General features: G+C 39.5%; 1 protein-coding gene and 1 non-coding gene across 2 annotated transcripts in view; both read left to right on the forward strand.

Annotated features, from left to right (window-relative positions):
• The window catches only part of AVEN (apoptosis and caspase activation inhibitor), a 194,192-nt gene that overhangs the window by 161,622 nt on the left and 12,101 nt on the right, over positions 1 to 20,469 (forward strand). The window lies entirely within an intron of this gene.
• TRNAC-ACA lies at positions 7,297 to 7,368 on the forward strand. The gene has a single exon. It is a non-coding gene; the product is annotated as a tRNA-Cys (tRNA).

Here is a 20,469-nt window from a genome sequence, read left to right on the forward strand (position 1 = left end):
TGTAAATAAAGTGTTGAATGTCTCATGTAATTTATTGAATACTGTACTGAAAGTGGAAAAACAGAATGATTGTGTGGGTACAGAATGGATGTAAGTATTTTTTGTCATTTACTCTCTTGGTTATGTGGTAGATTGGGAGCTGTGGCTCATTGCCACTGCCCAGCATCACAGAGTATCAGCATGTCACTAGCCTGGGGAAAAGATAAAAATTCAAAGTTTGGTCCCTACTGAATCTATATTGCTTTAGCACCATCAGAAAGTCAAAAAATCATAAGTTGAACCATCATAAGTTGGGGACTGTCTGTATACAGTTATTTCCCTGGCTGCTCATGATCTAATCTTTTCTCATCTGAATAAAAGTTCATTGTCAATGACATCTGGATTTTATGTGATGTTATTATTAATGGCCATATAGGTTGTGCATTGTATCAATCACTTCAGTTTTTATAAAACTTTCCCCTTCTAATGGAAGCTTATCTTAATTTCACTACTAAATGATATTACTGATGAGTACTTTAGGATATGCTCCTTTCCTAAAAATTTCTGGCAAACATAGGGATACTTACCTTCAGTCCAGATAACTCTGAAAGCCTAACATTATGCCTTTATCTGAAATTGGATTCTGCCCTTATACATTTCAATTAATTTTCTCTGATTTAAAAAGCATCCTTCCAAAAAATTGAATTTCAGTCTGATCAAGCTTCTAGTTCTAGCTACCAGTTTATAGGAGATACAAGGAATAGAAGAATAGATTAGACAATAATATGAGAGTACCAATCAGCAAAATACAGGAAGTAAAAAGACAAGAGGTCAGATGCTCAGTTTTGCTCAACAAAAAAGCTATGAATACTAAAAAGATTTAAGAGACAAATCAACTGAATGCATTGTGGGGAATTTATTTGGATTATGGTTTGAATGCATTAACTATAAAAAAACATTCTTCCACTTCTCCCTCTCCTAAGAGAAACCCAAAACATTTTATGGGTATACTTAAATATTGTCTATGTGTTTGATAATATTATTCTTTAACTACTGCCATTTTACATATGATATTATTCCTATGTTATTAAAAAAGAGACCTTATACTTTAGAGGCATATACAAAAGTTTAAAAGAAAAGCATGCTATTTGGTTAATACCCCCGGAAAGCCTCAGGTGGGACTATATTTGCAGATATGAGTGCTGAAAGCATATAGGCCTTCAACTTGCTGAATTCTGCCTAGTGGCATCTCCTGGAAACAGAGCAAACATGAAATGGAGCAAAGTTGGTTAATTATGCCAAAAGTAATTCCTAAGACTTGTCAAATGGAATTTCGTAAACAGATTCATTCCACTGGCACCTTGTCTAAAGTTTCTTACGTAGTTTTGTGTTAAAAAGATTTATAAGAAAGTCCTTGCTTTAAAACAGCAAAACACAAACCCAACATTTACTACGCTTGCCCTACTTTTAAAACATGAGAGACATATTAATGATTTAGAGAGACTAATAGTTCATTTATGCAGGTTCCATTTTGAGCTTTGAAGCCTTGAAAAGACGTTGCTACTTTTGACAGTACCCATGAAAATCAAAATATTTATGCTGAGTATATAATAAAACACAAACATGATCATCAAATCAGGAACATTTTAGAGTTAGCATCCAAACAACAGATGTTTCTTTATAGATAATCCACCGATGTTCCTACTATTGAACAATAAGCATATTCTGTAAAGTGTTAAGTAAAGCTTTTGGAAATTCAATCACATTTTAAATATGTCAAGGAATCTCAGTATCTCTGAATCCATCATGAATCCTTTGGTAAATATATTTGGTAAATCCTTTGGTAAAAAATCAACAAATAATAGTTCAGCTTACCAAGTTACTTTCTTATAACTGACTTTTTGTATATCATATTTTCTTAAAACTCAGCACTCTTTCTTTTAGTTGTGGAATGGAAACTTTAGATAAAAGCAAGCCAAGTATACACTAAGGCAGCCGTAAATAATGAGAATCAACATCGACACTACTGACCTTCTTAAACAGATCCACCCAATACTAGTCACCCAATTTGTGACTTTCCAATACAAGCAGCACATAAATAATGCCAGGACCCCAAAAGTACCCAGCAAAATTTGTTCAGTAAAAACAAATACTAAGGCTTCCAAGTATGCCATTTGCATTTCTGGCTTCAGAGTTCTGCACTTAAGCGTTGAGCCACTTGCCAGCTATCGTCAGAATATCAGTGGCCATCTCTGTGAAGAACAAAACAGCCAAGAAATGGATTCCACAGTAAAATGATGGACTGGGAGAGGCTGGAAGTTAAATGTCATCAAAACATAGGCTGAGATTCATATTTGAGAGTTGCATCGGGAAAGGTGCTGAGCAAAACAACTGGTCTTAAATAGCTAAAGTCTGGGAGACAGGATTCAGAGGTAACAACAGGGCTAGAATCTGTGAGTAAGAGGAACAGAGAACCGGAAGGCTAAATGCTGCCTCTCTGCCAATCTGGGACAGGCAACAGGGATTTATCACGTTATGAGGTGTGTACTCCCCGATTTCATCCTCTCACATTTCCTCTCCCTTCTGTCACTAACAATGTGAAGGTCTGCCTTCCAGATGAGTGATTCTGGATATTAAACAGCAAAGTGGCATGTTCTTAAGCATGGAGATTTTTCTGTGCCCAAACTTCATAGAGGTCCCACCAAATTTTTCCCCGAGCTAATTACTAATTAGGGTAGCTTGCCAAATTCCTTAGCATCATATTTACATTTCTGCTTCTCCGACATGGCTGGGGGAGAAGGTGTGTAGCCATGGTAATGTTAATGAGGACAATTATTATCCTATGCAAAGAGAACTTTTCTATCTTCCACCTTCTTTATTTTGAAGGTGACAATTTGACAGACCTTGCTATTTTATTTAAATAATTGTTTTTACTTTTTTGTGTTGTCTTATTAATCTGTAAATGGTAAGGGTAATTGTCCTTGAGAATTAGTGTGAGAATTAGGGTGGATACCCGTGTAAAACATGTTTAACAGGTAAGAACTAGGATGAGTTGGATTTCACCAAGCCTGGTTATTATTGTGGAATATAGTGTTAAACCCTGGAACCTGATACCTGGTTAGACAGTGTTGAGTCCCATAAGGAATATGACCCAGCCTGTTTTCAGCCTTGTCTTGCCTCTCTACCCCTCATCATGCTGGAGCCACACTGGCCTGCCTTCTGCTGCTCCAATGGCCAAAATTCCTTCTGTCTTGAGGCCTCTGTTCATGGGTTTCCTCTGGGGAGATGTTACCTCACCGAACTCATTCCTGGTGTTCCCAAGAGCTAGAAATAAGAGAATTTTAAAAAGAAAAGCAAGGATCTGAGACATGAAGTTAATCAGAACTAACCTCCACAGGTTCTACATTGCCTGCATGAGTTGACCTCAAAAAAAGTATATTGAGGAAGCAACCTCAATGTCCATTGACAGAGGAATGGATAGGTACATATATACAATGGAATATTACTCAGCCGTAAAAAGGAATGAAATTGGATCATTTGTAGTGATGTGGATGAACCTAGGGTCTGTCATCAAGAGAAAAACAAATATATTAACACATATATATGGAATATAGAAAAATGATATAGATGAACCTATTTGTAAGGCAGGAATAGAGACACAAAAGTAGAGAATGGACTTGTGGACACCGGGGAGGAGGGGAAGGAGAAGTTGGTATGAATTAAGAGAGTAGCATTGACATATATACACCACCATGTGTAAAATAGATAGTGATAAATTGCTGTGTAGAATAGGGAGCTCAGCTCAGCACTCTGTGCTGACCTAGAGGGTGGGATGGGGGGTGGGAAGGGGGGAAATGTGCATGTGTGTGTATATACATGTGTGTGTTATGGGGAGGGGATATGTGTGAATATATATATAACTGATTCATGTTGTACAACAGAAACTAACACATTATAAAGCAGTGAGTGAACGGGTTAGTAAAAGTCACTCAGTCGTGTCCGACTCTTTGCAACCCCATGAACTATATAGTCTATGGAATTCTCCAGGCCAGAATACTGGAGTGGGAAGCCTCTCCCTTCTCCAGGGGATCTTCCCAACCCAGGGATCAAACCCAGGTCTCCCGCATTGCAGGCGGATTCTTTACCAGCTGAGCTACAAGGGAAACCCATAAAGCAGTTATCCTCCAATTAAAAAAAAAAAAAAAAACAGTGTATTGACTAATGGTCTTCTGTCTTCAGCTTGGTATTGTTTGTGCTTACTAGAGCTGCCCAGTTGGAGATTTTATGAAGAATATTGTGCTGGTGAGCAGTGAATTCTTATATGATTTAAGACTTTACAGAATCTTAAATGAAAGTAGAAGCTAGAAGGAGAGAAAAGACCAGTCAGTAGCTAAAGATATGGATGTGAATTTGGATTTTATACTGTGAAGATGTGAATTAGTATCAGAAAGATGAACTGAGTTGATATATAGTAAGAAAATGGTGAAACAAATCAAAGCTAATAGATAAGACTTTTTTATCCTTTAATATATGAGAATCTGGCCTACATTTAGCCAGTAAACCACAAATTGAAAGTCATCTCATATTCCTGATAGAAAGCAGTTCAGACATTTTCTCTCACAAATGCGCAGTTTTCTCTGAGGGCATCATCTGATGTCTGCTTCATCATGGGATTACAGTGTTTGGGGATTTTAATTATTTAACATTTACCTTGATGGAGAACTTTTAATTGCAAGAGGAAAACTTGGGCAGATTAAGGTAGAAAATACTATGTTTGAGAGGTGTAAGTGGTAATAGGGATAGATTGACTTTCAAAAAAAAGTACTCAATATAGTAACAGAAAATTAAATAGTAGGGAGGAATGGATGATGGGCCAGGAAATTCAGGGAAGATTTGACTCTACTGTGGGACCAGGTTGCTGGGAGTTTTGCAGTGACCTTTGGAAAGGAAAGTGTCATTGTCCTTGTGGGACTGTGTTTTTTTCTCTCCTGCACTGAAGTGGGTGCGGGCATGTGCTTGAATCTGAGTGGCATCCTACAAATACAGGCTGCCTCCTAGATAATAATGATTTGGCCTTGATCTGGCTTTTCTTTCTCCTCTACTCCTTTTGGAAGTGAATTGTATATCATTGCAAGATTGGTAATGAGATTAGAGGGCAGTCTACTCCTTGAGTGATTAGACCTGGAACCTTAGATTCCAGGTATGATGGTTTCATTAGCTGTGATAACCAACAGAGTCAACATTTTGGGTGTCAGATAAATAAAAAAGCCTAAGCAAAGATTTAGGTGGACCAAATCTTTTTTGAGGAATTTAGCACCACGAGTGAGTTATTTTATAGGGATATATGTTTAAAACAAAGGGAGAGAGTGCAAACCTTACTGAAGCTTTGGAAAAGGAATTTAAATTTCCTTTTCTTTTGTTTGTTGATTTTTCCGTAGTTTCCTCTTGTCTTGTTCAACTCAGGATTTGACAGCAAGTGAACCAGGGAGTAAGTCTTCTCTATTTATATTGTTTGCATCCAGTTGTGTTTGACACAATTGTGCTGAAAAATGTGTGAAAGAACGAAAAAAATCAATAAATTTAATGAATGAATTTTTCCTCTTAAAGTCATTGTTGTTTAACATCCCTGAGAATGGCAGTTAACAGTATTAATTTTGGATTATGCTGGAAACTAGAACTTTATCCCACTCTTACTTCATAACCTGGAGAAGGGAATGGCCACCCACTCCAGTAGTCTTGCCTGGAGAATTCCATGGACAGAGGAGCCTGACGGGCTATAGTCCATGGGGTCGCAAAGAGTCAGACACGACTGAATGACTGATACTTTCACTTTTCACTTTCTTCATAACAGAATTGGGAAAAAAGTTGAAAGGCACATCTTGTCTAAAATTAATGTTAACTATAGTTTGAGAAGTTTGAAAATGACAAGAATTTCACTGAAATCATTGGAGGCAACTCATACTTTGGTGCAATCACTAACTAGCAGCTGACTCTTACTAATGACCTCTTGAGTAGGAGGACCCTCTCGTAGTTTGTCACAGACTGCAGTTGCTTCCCTACCTCATATGCATTCTTCCTTTTTAACTCAAACCCCTGGTTGTTATCTGAACACATAGCCACTGGGGAAGAAATTAATGATCCAGCCTTCCTTGTGGCTTGGTAAAGGGATAGGATACAGTTCTAGCCAAAAGAGAAAGAGTGGAAATGTTCTGTGGTAGCTTCTGGGAAAACCTAACAGATGGCGGCCGCATGTCTTTTGCCTCTTTTTCTCCAACTCTTTGTCCATCTTTCTGTGTAGAATTTCTGTTACTGAACTAAGTGTGTGGACTCTGCTCATATCCCAACCTGGCTGAGGCCATTCCTCTGCCTTGGTGGTAAAAGGTTCTTTTTCTGTTTGGGTTTCTGTAGCCAAATAAGAAAACCAAAGCTTGAGATTGTTGCAGCACAAGCTTTGCTCAGTGGCCAAAGAACGGAGAAGCAGGAGCTTCCTTCACAGATGAAATTCTTGGCCAGGTGATGAGAGGCACTTGATTTAAAGAGTTAAAGACAAAGAGGGGAGGGGGGTGGCTAATGATGGGGAAGTATATGCATTAGTCTAAAGGGAAGGGGCAGGGCTTTAGAGGAAGTAGGATGCCTCTCCCTTTTTATCCATTTTTGGTCCTTGATTTCCAGTCCTGGCTGTGGTAGACATGTTATTTAATATGCTAATGTAGTAAAATCCACATATAATGAGACTTGAAGTCTTTTGGAGGTCAGATTCATTGCCATCTCGGTTCTAGCTGGTTCTGTCTGGTTTTTGTTTTCCTTGTAACTTTCTTATCTCTGGACCCTGTGACTCAAGCATTTATGTTAATGCCTGTTAAAGGTGGGGGTTGACAGGTTTTGCCTTTCATACTGTTCTTGGGGTTCTCAAGGCAAGAATACTGAAGTGGTTTGCCATTCTCTTCTCCAGTGGGCCATGTTTTGTCAGAACTCACCACCATGACCTGTCCACCTTGGGTGGCCCTACATAGTGAAAGGAGCAGTGACTCCACGAGAGATTGACCCAGACTTACCCATGAGTGTCCAAGAGTCTCCAGCAGGGGCGTGGGTCGGCGGTGGCCTGCTGCAGGGTCAGGGGCATTGAGTGGGGCAGTATGTGCACAGGACCTTTTGAAGGAGGTTGCCATTATCTTCATTACCTCCACCATAGTTTGGCTTCAGGTCAAACAACAGGGAGGGAACACAGCCCTGCCTATCAACAGAAAATTGGATTAAAGATTTACTGAGCATGGTCCTGCCCATCAGAATAAGACCTAGTTTCCCCTTCAGTTGACTTCCCTGGTGGCTCAGATGGTAAAGCGTCTGCCTACAGTGCAGGAGACCCGGGTTCAATCCCTGGGTTGGGAAGATCTCCTGGAGGAGGAAATGGCAACCCACTCCAGTATTCTTGCCTGGAAAATCCCATGGACAGAGGAGCCTGGTAGACTCCATGGGGTCGCAAAGAGTCAGACATGACTGAGCGACTTCACCTTCACTTTTCTTTTCATTTTCCTCCTCAGACAGTCTCTCCCATGAGGAAGCTTCCATAAGCCTCTTTTCCATATCCATCAGAGGGCAGACAGAATGAAAACCACAGTCATAGAAAACTCATCAAACTGATCACATGGACCACAGCCTTGTCTAACTCAGTGAAACTATGTGCACAAGGTTTTGTTTGTGCCCTCCAAGAGTCTGTTTCCCCAGTCCTGTATAAGTTCTGGCATCCGGCCCCATCACTTCATGACAAATAGATGGGGAAATAATAGAAACAGTGACAGACTTTATTTTGGGGGCTTCAAAATCAATGCAGATGGTGACTGCATCCATGAAATTTAAAGGCACTTGCTCCTTGGAAGAAAAGCTATGACCAACCTAGACAGCATATTAAAAAGCAGAGACATTACTTTGCCAACAAAGGTCCATCTAGTCAAAGCTGTGGTTTTTCCAGTAGTCATGTATGGATGTGAGAATTGGACTATAAAGAAAGCTGAGCACCGAAGAATTGCTGCTTTTGAACTGTGGTGTTGGAGAAGACTCTTGAGAGTCCCTTGGACTGCAAGGAGATCCAATCAATCCATCCTAAAGGAAACCAGTCCTGAATACTCATTGGAAAGACTGATGCTGAAGCTGAAACTCCAATACTTTGGCCACCTGAAAAGACCCTGATGCTGGGAAAGACTGAAGGTGGGAAGAGAAGGGGACTACAAAGGATGAGATGGTTGGACGGCCTCACTGACTCAATGGACATGAGTTTGAGCAAGCTCTGGGAGTTGGTGATGGATAGGGAAGCCTGGTGTGCTTCAGTCATGGGGTCACAAAGAGTCGGACACGACTGAGCAACTGAACCAAACTGACAGGTTTTGAGCGAGGATCTGGTGTTGGCTCTGGCAGCAGCAGCAGGCGTTCTGGTCAACAACTGGGATCGTGGCAAGAAGTGCTTCCATAGGAATAGCAGAGCAGTGAGCTGGAGGGAGCCTGGGCCACCATCCCAGCCTTTGACCGCCTAAATTTCATCTTCATTTAGTTGACAGAAATAGAACCTTTTACCTTGTTTGCTGCGTGTTGCTCTGCTTGCTAAGTTGCTTCAGTTGTGCCCAACTCTGCAGCTCCATGGACTGTAGCCCACCAGGCTTCTCTGTCCATGGGATTCTCCAGGCAAGAATACTGGAGTGGGTTGCCATGCCTTCCTCCAGGGGAATCTTCCCAACTTGGGGATTGAAACCTGGGTCTCTCGTATTGCGGGTGGATTCTTTACCGTCTGAGTCACCAGGGAAGCCCTAAAATGAAGTACTCATCCAGAAATGGTTGAACCCTTGTCTCAGGCATCTCCTGCATTGGCAAGCGGTCTCTTTACCACTAATGCCATCTGCAGAGGCAGGGGAGGAGGAGAATAAATGTAGCTGTGCATTCTGAATTATCATAGCTTGATAACAAGCCAACTCCCTGTCTTCTTGGGATCTTCAGAAAGGCTGTCTGAAGCTGCTGTCTCCCCACACTGTGTTTGGAAGGAAGTATTTGGTGGGAGCTGGGAGCTGGTGGATAGTCAGGGATGACCCTGTGGGACGTCAAGTCTCCAGCACTTACAGGTTGGTCAACTGAAGATGTTAGGAAGGTCATCCCATGATAGCTCAGCTGTGACACAAAAGTCCCAGTATAGAAGGCAGTAGGATACTGGTCTGGGCTCTAGGAAGGCACTGGCAGGGGACCCAAGGGATTAGGAGCAATTGCTTCTGATCTTCATGGTCTTTCCAAGCCCCTCTCTTTGTAGCACCAGTGGGGGCTTTATCTTATTAAAGCCAAATTTTTTCAGGTTTCATTACATGGAGCCAGACATCATCCTCACTGACGCACTTTTTACTACAGATCAGTTCTAGGATCTTATGACTTCATTGTCCGTCTGAGGAATAGTCTTCATATTCTTTGGTTTATTCAGCCTTGTCTGAACATTTACTCTCATATTCGAGTTCTACTCTCATCTACCAGAGTTTGGTGTTGGCCTGGTTTCTGAAAACAGTTGATCTGAGAAATTTTACTAAATTGTCTACTGTGGAACAGGGTTAATATGGAATATTTGACAACTGTTTTGGGGAAAACAAGCTAGATTCTAAGTTCCAGAATGTCAGCATCATCCTTTGCTCATAAAGCCTAGAACCCTTCTGTGGTACCTGAGTATATCTGACTTTTCCTTCAATGTATCCATGCAGATGGGGAAGCACCTTTTTAGGGGCATTGGGAAGATAGGCACATCCTATCATGTAGTGCTCAATGTGGATATTTGATGCTCAAGGGCCTTTGGGGCCCCATACCTGGTGAGAAAGCTAATTATAGGTCACTGTTGAGCTAGAGGAGAGAGTTTTCTAACTTTCTCGTTCTTTTGCAACAACGTAACTTTTAAAATTCATCACTCTAGTGGCTTTTATAGTCTTTCTCACAAAGACCAAAGTGTTAGCTGTTGCTTTGTTTTAGGGTTAAATACTGAAGTGCTTGACCTGTGAATCTATTAATAGAAAGACTCATCAATGGAAGCCAGAAATTGGGGGTGGCAAGGACTTTTTTACATCCTTATAGACTGAACTGTGGATCATCTCTGGATTGATCTGTGTCAGTATGTGGATTTGGGATCTACCTTGCCTTTCCAAATATGGTATGTCTCATAGATGAGCTAGAGAAATTCAGAGAGAAGAAGGGTATGTTCCATTTTCTATAGCAGCCATGATGTTGACCATTGGGACATAGTGTCTTTCTATGAAGATTGTGAATTTGTCAGCCTATAAGGTGATCACAGTAAAGAAAAGCCAGGAAAATGGAGCTTAAAATGAAGTGCGTGCGTGCCTAGGCGCTCAGTCGTGTCCAACTCTTTGCAACACCTTGGACTGCAGCCCTCCAGGCTCCTCAGTTCATGGGGATTCTCCAGGCAAGAATACTGGAGTGGATTGCGTGCCCTCCTCCAGGGGATCTTCCCAACCTGGGGACTGAACCCAGGTCTCTTGCATTGCAGGCAGATTCTTTACCATCTGAGCCACCAGGGAAGCCCTGAAATGAAGTACTCATCCAGAAATAGTGCTACATTCCTCTTGCTTTCTACAGTTGGTTTCCAAATGGACATACCACAAGGTTCTGGGCCAGTTTGATAAGGATAAGATCCAAACACCTAGGATAAATGTCTGTTATAGGAATTGCCACTTCCAAATCATTGGACACATTTTCCATCTTCCACATTTGCTCTTTATATACATCTGATCTGTATTTTTGAAACTGAAAGTCTTGTAGGGTTTCTTTCCCCAGATAAAGATTGTGCCTGAACTTTTACTGGTTAAGTTCAGTTCTTTAACTTGAGTGAAAGCTCTTTTATGCTGATGTGGCTGAAAGGGTAAGCCTAACATTCAAAGCTGTCTTATCTATGACTAGAGGGTATATTTTTTGATAGCGTGTTGGTGTTGTGGAAGTCTAGCTAGTTTCGTGTCCACTTTGTCACTGATCCTAACATTTGTGTTAGACTAGTTTGAGGAGTCAGGCAGAGTGAGCATCCTGGGTATACAACCATACACCAGTGCTTGGCATATCACCTTTATTTCTCTGATGCTACTGCTGTTAGAATACTTAGAGGTCTATAAAAATACTCTTACTTTTTAAAGTACTGATTTACAGGAACCCCTGAAATGATTCCTAAAGGGAGGAATTCTGTTTTTGAGTTTGGGTTTTCATATCTTCAAATATTGTCAGCATATCAATAGTAGTGTATCAAATGTCACTACTCAGTAAATGAAATATTTATTGAGTATGTTTTTTTCCTAGGGAACTCAGATGGCTGAGAAGACAAGTAGAAATAGTGGAAAGAGCTTTGTTATTAATAGTTAGAAGTATTATAATGAATGTTAGGAGTTGAGGTCTTAGTGTCTAGTCATTAACTGACTAGTCAGGCCATTGAACCTGTTTCTTTATTGTTCTAGAAAGTGAGGGTTAGAATGAATGACATCTAGTGTTGCAGCTCTTGAAGTCTATGGATGTTTTGTCTTAAATGCATTCTGAGAAGGTCTTAGCCCTTAAGAAGTTTCAGCTTTTTTCTAGATTTCCTTATTTTTTTTTGGCTCAGTCCAAAAGTAACACATGCTTATTGTTTACAAAGGAAAATTCAACTGGAAAATGTATTATACAGAAAGGATAAGTCTCCTTCAACCCTGCCCTCTGAGAGTGAATCATTCTCAAAATATAATCATCTTGACTTATTTCTATGCATTTATGAGTATTTTTGTGATCTGTACACATATGTATCTGCATATATAGCATGTGCATGTATGTGTGTGTATACATGTGTGTGTGTTATTCATACTGTACTAAAACTTGATTTTTTTCATGAAACAATTGAGATGATGGGCATCTTTCCATGGCAGTACATACAAAGCTATATTATTTTTTTAATTGAAGTATAATTGATAATATAACATTGGTTTCAACCATGTTGAATGACCAATATCATGACTCAGTATTTGTATATACTGCAAAGTGATCACCACAAGAAGTCTAGTTAACATCCATCACCATATGTAGTTAGAGTTTTATTTTTCTTGTGATGAGAACTTGTAGATCTACTCTCTTAGCAAGTTTCAGTTATGCAGTACAGTATTAACTATAGTCACCATGATGTACATACATTATATAAACTACTGTATTTTTAAAAAGTGACCTTATAAAATGTCACTAATTGACTATTGTATACACATCAAATATGCATTCTGGCCAAAATGTCAAGTGTTGAATCATGTTCAGCTGAAGCTAAAGCTAAATATCACTGTCATAGAATGGATGTATTGAAATACATGAAAAAAATCTGAAATTTCAAATAAAATTAAAACTTGATTATGAAAGATTTAGTGGCCAGATTTAATTTTGACCATATAGAGGCATTCTCATTTCTCACCACTGTCTGCTGTTAGATTGTCCCTATAGTCATTGTACCATCCTGCACATTTGTGATACTCAATAGATGTTAGCTTGGGTGAGGTAGGTGGAGGAGCAAAGTATTATTTGGTTAGTTCTGCCAGAATAGAATACCATTGAGGGTAATGGTACTCCTCACAAATGTCCTTTCTAAGAGTAACTGGATAAAAACTAGGTAATAGACTAGATGAAGATCTTTTCATTAACTGCTAGATGTGGAGATTTGTTTGATCATGAGTTTCATTGATGGAATCCTCCAAATTGAAGCATTGTGCACTGCCCTTTCCCCCATATTCTTTTCCATTATGGCTTATTACACAATATTGAATATAGTTCTCAGTGCTATAGAGTAGGAATTTGTTGTTTATTTTGCACATAGTAGTTTGTATCTGCTAACCCCAAGCTCCTAATTATGCTCCTCCCAGCCCTTTCCTCTTTGATAACCACAGGTCTGTTCTCTGTCTGAGTCTGTTTCTGTAAACAAGTTTACTGGTATTATTTTTTTTAAGAGCCCACATGTAAGTGATGTGGTATTTGTCTTTCTCTTCACTTAGTATACTTCACTTACTATGATAATCTCTAGGTCCATCCATGTTGCTGCAAATGGCATTATTTCATTCTTTTTACGGCTCAGTAGTATATAATACATACATGCACCATATCTTCTCAATCCATTCCTGTGTCAGTGGGCATGTAGGTTGCTTCCATGTCTTGGCTGTTGAAAATAGTGCTGCTGTGAACATTGAGGTTTATGTATCTTTTTGAATTAGAGTTTTCTCCAGATATATTTCCTGGAGTGGGATTGCTGGATCATATGGTAGATCTACTTTTAGTTTTGTTTTTTTTTTTAATTGAAGGATAATTGGTTTACAGAATTTTGTTATTTTCTGTTAAACCTCTGAATCAGCCATAGGTATACATATATACCCGTCCTTTTGAACCTCCCTCCCCATACCACCCCTCCAGGATGATACAGAGCCCCTGTTTGAGTTTCTTAGCCATACCGCAAATTCCTATTGGCTATCTGTTTTACATATAGCAGTGCAAGTTTCCATGTTACACTTTGCTTATATTTCACCCTCTCCTCCCCTCGCCCCCTGTCCACAAGTCTATTTTCTATGTCTGTTTCTCCATTGCTGCCCTGTAAGTAAATTCTCACGTACCATTTTTTAGATTCCGTATATGTGCATTAGAGTATGATATTTATCTTTCTCTTTCTGACTTACTTCACTCTGTGTAATAGGTTCTAGGTTCATCCACCTCATTGGAACTGACTCAAAGGCATTCCTTTTTATGGCTTAGTAATATTCCATTATGTATATGTACCATAACCTCTTTATCCATTCATCTGTTGATGGACATCTAGGCTACTTCCATGTTCTAGCTATTGTTAATAGTGCTGCAATGAACAATGTGTCTTTTTCAATTTTGGTTTGCTCAGGTTATATGCCTAGGAGTGGGATTGATGCATCATATGGTGGTTTTATTCCTAGTTTTTTAAGGAATCTCCATACTGTCTTCCATAGTGGCTGTATCAATTTACATTCCCATCAACAGTGCAAGAGTGTTCCCTTTTCTCCACACCCTCTCCAGCATTTTTTGTAGACATTTTGATGATGGCCATTCTGACCGGTTTGAGGTGATATCTCATTGTAGTTTTGATTCACATTTCTCTAATAATGAGTGATGTTGAGCATCTTTTCATGTGTTTGTTAGCCATCTGTATGTCTTCTTTGGAGAAGTGTTTGTTTAGGTCTTTTCCCCCCTTTTTGATTGTGTTGTTTGTTTTTCTGGTATTGAGTTGTATGAGCTGCTTATATATTTTGGAAATTAATTCTTTGTCACTTCTTTCATTTGCTATTATTGTCTCCAATTCTGAGGGTTGTGTTTTCACCTTGCTTATAGGTGTACACCTTCCTTTCCTGTACAAAAGCTTTTAAGTTTAATCAGGTCCCACTTGTTTACTTTTGTTTTTATTTCCATTACTCTAGGGGGTAATTTTAGTTTTTAAGGAACCTCCATACTGTTTTTCAGAGTGGCTATACCAACTTACATTCCCACCAACAGTGTAGGAAGGTTCCCTTTTCTCCACCCCTTTTCCAGCATTTAATATTTATAGTTTTTTTAAAGACATATTAATTCAGCATTGTAATCAGACTGTTACATTTAACAATCAACAGCATTGGTGCAAAAAGAAAATCTACATTAAAACTCTGTTGGAATGCTTTACACTTTCTGTAGAACAGAAACTAAAATAACCTGTTACGCAATTAATCACAAGTACAGTCCTTGAGTGTTTTGCCCATACACACGAGTCTTCTTTAGCAGCGAGGCCCTGCCCCCACTGTGCTTGGCTGAGTTCACACGTCTGTAGCTTCCCTGTCACTTCTCTCCCTCTCCTCTCCTGCTAAGCTTTGTTACCTGGCAGTAATTAAAGCCTGCTGCTGCTGCCGTAGCTACTGCTGCTGGAAGCACCACAGCCACCTTGGTTTCGTTGGTTTGGCAAAGTATTGGCCTCCACCACCATAGGGGCCAGAACTTCTGCTTACAGTTTTCTCCTTTCGTGTCCAAAATTTGAAGATTGATTGTAATTGCCAAAATCACTGTAGCTTCTGCCACCTCCAAAATTGCTTCCATCAGCACCAAATCAGCTGTAGCCGTGCCCACTGCCGCCGTATCCACCAGCACCACAGCTGCCGCCAAAGCCACCTCGACCCCTGACGTTTCCTCCACGACCAAAGTTGTCATTCCCACCAAGACCACCTTCACAGCCACCACCAAGGTCTCCAAACCACTTAGACCTCTTTGGCTGGGTGAAGCACTAGCCATCTCTTACCTAGATAGGGTTTTCCTTGCTTCACAGTGGTAGCCATTCACAGTGTGGTATTTCTGAATGACAGTCTTGTCTATGGAATCATGGGCATCAAAGGTCACAAACGCAAAGCCTGTCTTTTTGCCCCTTAGTTATGATTTCAGTCACTTCAATTTTCCCATATTATTCAAAATAATCTCTTGCGTTATGTTCTTCAGTGTCTTCTTTAATGCCACCAACAAAAATCTTTTTCACAGTAAAGTGAGCACCTGGCCTTTGAGTTATCTTCTCTTGAGACGGCCCTCTTCGGTTCCACAGGTCTCCTGTCCACCTTGCGTGGCCTTGACTTCTTGGCTGCACCCACCTCCTCCATATTGGCACATGTGACAAACTCGAAGCCTCTAGAACACTTGGTGCTTGGATCCCTCGAACCATACAGTCTGTGGGCATTCCCCATTGCTCAAAATGGCTCCTCAGACTCTCATCAGTTGTTTCAAAGCCCAGTCCACCAAGGAGGAGCTTCCATAGCTGTTCAGGCTCTTTGAGAGACTGACTTAGACATGGTAACAGTGGAGCAGGGAGAGACTTCAGTGACACTTACTTGACAGCGTCCACAGGCTGAAAGGCTGTGGACTTTTTCATGATGGCCATTCTGACTGGTGTGAGGTGATATCTCACTTTTGATTTGCATTTCTCTAATAATTAGTGATGTTGAACATCTTTTCATGTGCTTTGTGCACTGCTTGAAGTATTCTTTCTGGTTATCAGAAAGAATACCTAAGATCACATATATCTAACTTTCTAACATTTTTTTAATGCTTTTTACAATTAATTGATTGGGAAAAAAATCCGTCATTAATTTTGGCTCCAGAAATGTGGCAGTAGAGCTATGTTGTTGAATTTCAAGAGACACAGAATTGTTTCCACATCACCTATATCTCAGCTTTTATTGCATTACACCAACTTGAGCTTTCTTGGAATAGAATGGGACTTTTATAACATAGGAAAAATGTGAACTCTCAGGGTGCATCAGTTTTGTTTAAATCCTTCTATTCCCACCCCCCCTATTTTCAGCAGATTCTAGTGAATAAATTATTTTGTAATAAATAATCGTTGGATTTAGCAGGCCTTCTATTTTGCTACTATTATCTGCAAAGTAGAATATTATGGGATTTTGTTGCTGTTATTCAAGCACCTTATGTAATAAACACTAGCTTGTCTCCATCTTGTTTGAGAATACAGTGTAAGTAAATAGCAAGGCAGTTCCACAACCTCTTATACATCATAAAATTAGTCTTTGAAGAAAGAGAAGGAAGAAAGTGCTATACTCATTTTATGCTTTCTGGTTCTGTTCATTATGCTGTGCTATAACTACTTTCTGAACACTCAGTTGGTGAGTGTCCAAAACTTTGAATGCTTATGACTCCTAAGACACATGTCACCATGTTTATTCCATGTCAACAACAGTTGGCTTTCCCTGTTCTTCACTGGGTTCCATTCTGTACTTCTTCATTCTGATTCACACTGTTAGTGTGAGAGACGGGAACTCTCTCAACTAGAGAGTAAAGCAGGAGCGAAATTGAATGCATTGTGAATGCATCATGCTTTCTTATTTAAAAGAAGTCCAAATGTCTGATGTACAAGATACAGGAGTAACACGTTTACTAATACCAGCATTGTTTTGTATGTCTCGATATAAGAAGAGTTTTGATAACATGTTTTCTAGAAGTACTCTTGATTCTAGGAGTTGTAATTTTGACAAATCTGAACGCACTTTCATCTTCAGTGAGAGAATTAAAGAGGTTGGCAATCTTTGTTGAAGATTAATTGACTGTAGGTGTGTGGGTTTATTTCTTGGCACTCTGTTGGTGCCACTGGTCCATATGTCTGGTTTTGTATAATACCAACACCATACTGTTTTGATTACTGTAGCTTTGTGTTACAGTATTGTCTGAAGTCCAAGAGCACTGTGCCTCCTGCTTTTCTTCCATCAGGATTGCTTTAGTAATTTGGGGTCTTTTATGGTTCCATGTAAGACATTCTTTAGTAGTCATTTAACCAGCTTATTTTTTTAAGATTAGCCTCTATGTGCTTTATTAGGATTTTAAATTTGTGTTGTTTTGAAGTTTGATTACTGTAAACAAAAAGTGCTTAAATATCTTATCTTTCTCACTTTCTTTTCTGTATATTTTTTATGTGAGTATTTGGTATCAATCAAGAATGACTTCTTGGTCAGAAAGACAATTACAATACGATATCACTTATATGTGGAATCTAAAACATGATACAAATGAACTTATTTACAAAACAAACAGAATCACAGACATAGAAATCAAACTTACAAGAGGGGAAAGAGGTTTGGGAGGGGATAAAGTAATAGTTTGGGATTAGCAGATACAAACTATTATATACAAAATAGACAACAAGATCCTACTCTATGGCACAGGAAACTATTAATATATTCACTATCCTGTAAAAAACCATAATGGAAAAGAAAATATGACTTTACAAAGGTCATTTTTTTTTTTATAGTTTTTCCTATTTTTGAAATTTTTACATTGCAAAAATCACAAGATTTGTGTCTGGTAACTGGATTTATTTTTATTGGCTCTTAAAAAATTTTAAGCTCAAAATTCTCCAAGCCAGGCTTCAATAGTATGTGAACCGAGAACTGTTTGAGCTGGATTTAGAAAAAGCAGAAGAACCAGAGATCAAATTGCCAACATTCTTTGGATTATAGAAAAAGCAAGAGAGTTCCAGAAAAACATCTACTTCTGTTTTATTGACTATGCCAAGGCCTTTGACTGTGTGGATCACAACAAACTGTGGAAAATTCTTCAAGAGATGGGAATACCAGACCACCTGACCTGCCTCCTCAGAAATCTGTATGCAGGTCAGGAAGCAACAGTTAGAACCAGACATGGAACAACAGACTGGTTCCAAATAGGGAAAGGAGTACGTCAAGGCTGTATATTGTCACCCTGTTTATTTAATTTATATGCAGAGTACATCATGGGAAATGCCAGGCTGGATGAAGCACAAGCTGGAATCAAGATTGGCAGGAGAATTATCAGTGACCTCAGATATGCAGATGAAAGCGAAGAACTAAAGAGCCTCTTAATGAAAGTGAAAGAGAGTGAAAAAAGCTGGCTTAAAACTCAACATTCAAGAAATGAAGATCATGGTATCCGGTCCTATCACTTCATGGCAAATAGATGGGGACACGATGGAAACAGTGTCAGACTTTATTTTTTTGGGTTCCAAAATCACTGCAGATGGTGACTGCAGCCATGAAATTAAAAGACGCTTGCTCCTTGGAAGAAAAGCTATGACAAACCTAGACAGCGTGTTAAAAAGCAGAGGCGTTACTTTGACGACCTTTGTCCATCTAGTCAAAGCTATGGTTTTTCCAGTAGTCATGTATGGATATGAGAGTTGGACTATAAAGAAAGTTGAACCCCGAAGAATTGAAGCTTTTGAACTGTGGTGTTGGAGAAGACTCTTGAGAGTCCCTTGGACTGCAAGGAGATCAAACCAGTCAATCTTAAAGGAAATCAGTCCTGACTATTCATTGGAAAGACTGATGCTGAAGCTGAACCTCTAATACTTTGGCCACCTGATGCAAAGAACTGACTCATTGGAAAAGACTCTGATGCTGGGAAAGGTTGAAGGCAGGAGGAGAAGCAGGCAACAGAGAATGAGATGGTTGGATGGCATCATCGATGAAATGGGTGTTATTTTGAGCAAGCTCCAGGAGTTGGTGATAGGGAAGCCTGGTGTGCTGCAGTCCATGGGTTCGCAGAGTCGGACACGACTGAGCAACTGAACTGAACTAAATAATTAGCAGGGTCGAGCATCTTTTCATATGCTTTTTGTCTGTCTTTATATGTCTTCTTTGGAGAAATGTCTATTTAGGTCTTCTGCCCATTTTTTGTTTGGATTTTGTTGGTTGGTTGGCTGGTTTACTCCTCTACGTTTTCTGTTATCTTGGTCTCATCTCCTGATATACCTGGTGGTTTTTAATGAATTTTGGATACTGTATATAATATATAGTAGAGATAATTCTAGGCTATTGATAATATCGTTTTTCTCCAAAAAGTATTTACTTTTGCTTCTTTTAGTGAGACTCAGAGATTGAGTTGATTCACTCCTTTGGCTCAGACTTTGTGAGGCTGCCCTCTTCTCCTTCATCCCTACTTCTAAGATGTAGTCCTCAAGGGTTTCATCTGAAAGTCTTGATCTTCCAGGATTCTTCTTCACCCATGGGCCCTGAACTCCCATTTTTGTCCTCCCAGTGCCATAAGACTAGTGGAAGTTCTCGGTAGTTTTACAACCTCTTGGTTATTACTTGATGCTTAACTTTTCAGTGTCTCAGTATCACTTTGGAAACTAACAAATGCCTCAAAAGGAAAAGCAGTTCTAAATGTTAGGCTCACCTCTTTGTGCTTTTCTTCAACCTGGGAACTTTGTCCCTCACTTCCTCACTGCCTTGGTAACTCTCTAATGTCTTCAGGTAGATTTTTTGGGATGGTGGTAGGGGACTGTTCCTAGTTGTTTTCTGTAAGAGCATTGATTTCAAACAAGCTATTTGCCACTGTTGGAAACTTACCTGTATTTGAAGTTGAATATTCAGATATTAAAAATACATAGAGCATGCCTTGTTTGCATTACTGTTATCTAGAATGACAGTGGATGAGATGGTTGAATGGCATCACCGACTTGATGGACATGAGTTTGAGCAAGCTCCGGGAGTTGGTGATGGACAGGGAAGCCTGGCGTGCTGCAGTCCAGAGTCAGACACGACTGAGCGACTGAACTGATGACTGATGATATCTAGTACTGATTACATATTATAGGATCCATGCAGTCATAGGATTGTTTTTAATATAGAAGTTCACAAATGTCAAAAGTAAGACTATTTCATAAAATATTCAGCTGTTCGACCAAGTTTAAAAAATCTACCAGATTGATATTTATTTATTCATGATTCATTTCATATATACATACTAGCCACTTGCATTTCTTATTCTCACCCCCTTTCCTGTTTTCCTACTAGGTGGTTTTGTTCTGGTTAATTTGCAGAAATTCTTTGTATATAAGAGATAGGCTCTTTGCCTAAATGTGCTACAGATGTTTATCACCAGCAAATACGGTTTGTATGATTGCTGCATTTTAGGGTATTTTTAAAGGTTTTTTTTTTTTTTTTTTGTAACCTTTCT

Source organism: Cervus canadensis, chromosome 6 (assembly GCF_019320065.1).
Source record: "Cervus canadensis isolate Bull #8, Minnesota chromosome 6, ASM1932006v1, whole genome shotgun sequence".
Classification (NCBI taxonomy): Eukaryota; Metazoa; Chordata; class Mammalia; order Artiodactyla; family Cervidae; genus Cervus; species Cervus canadensis.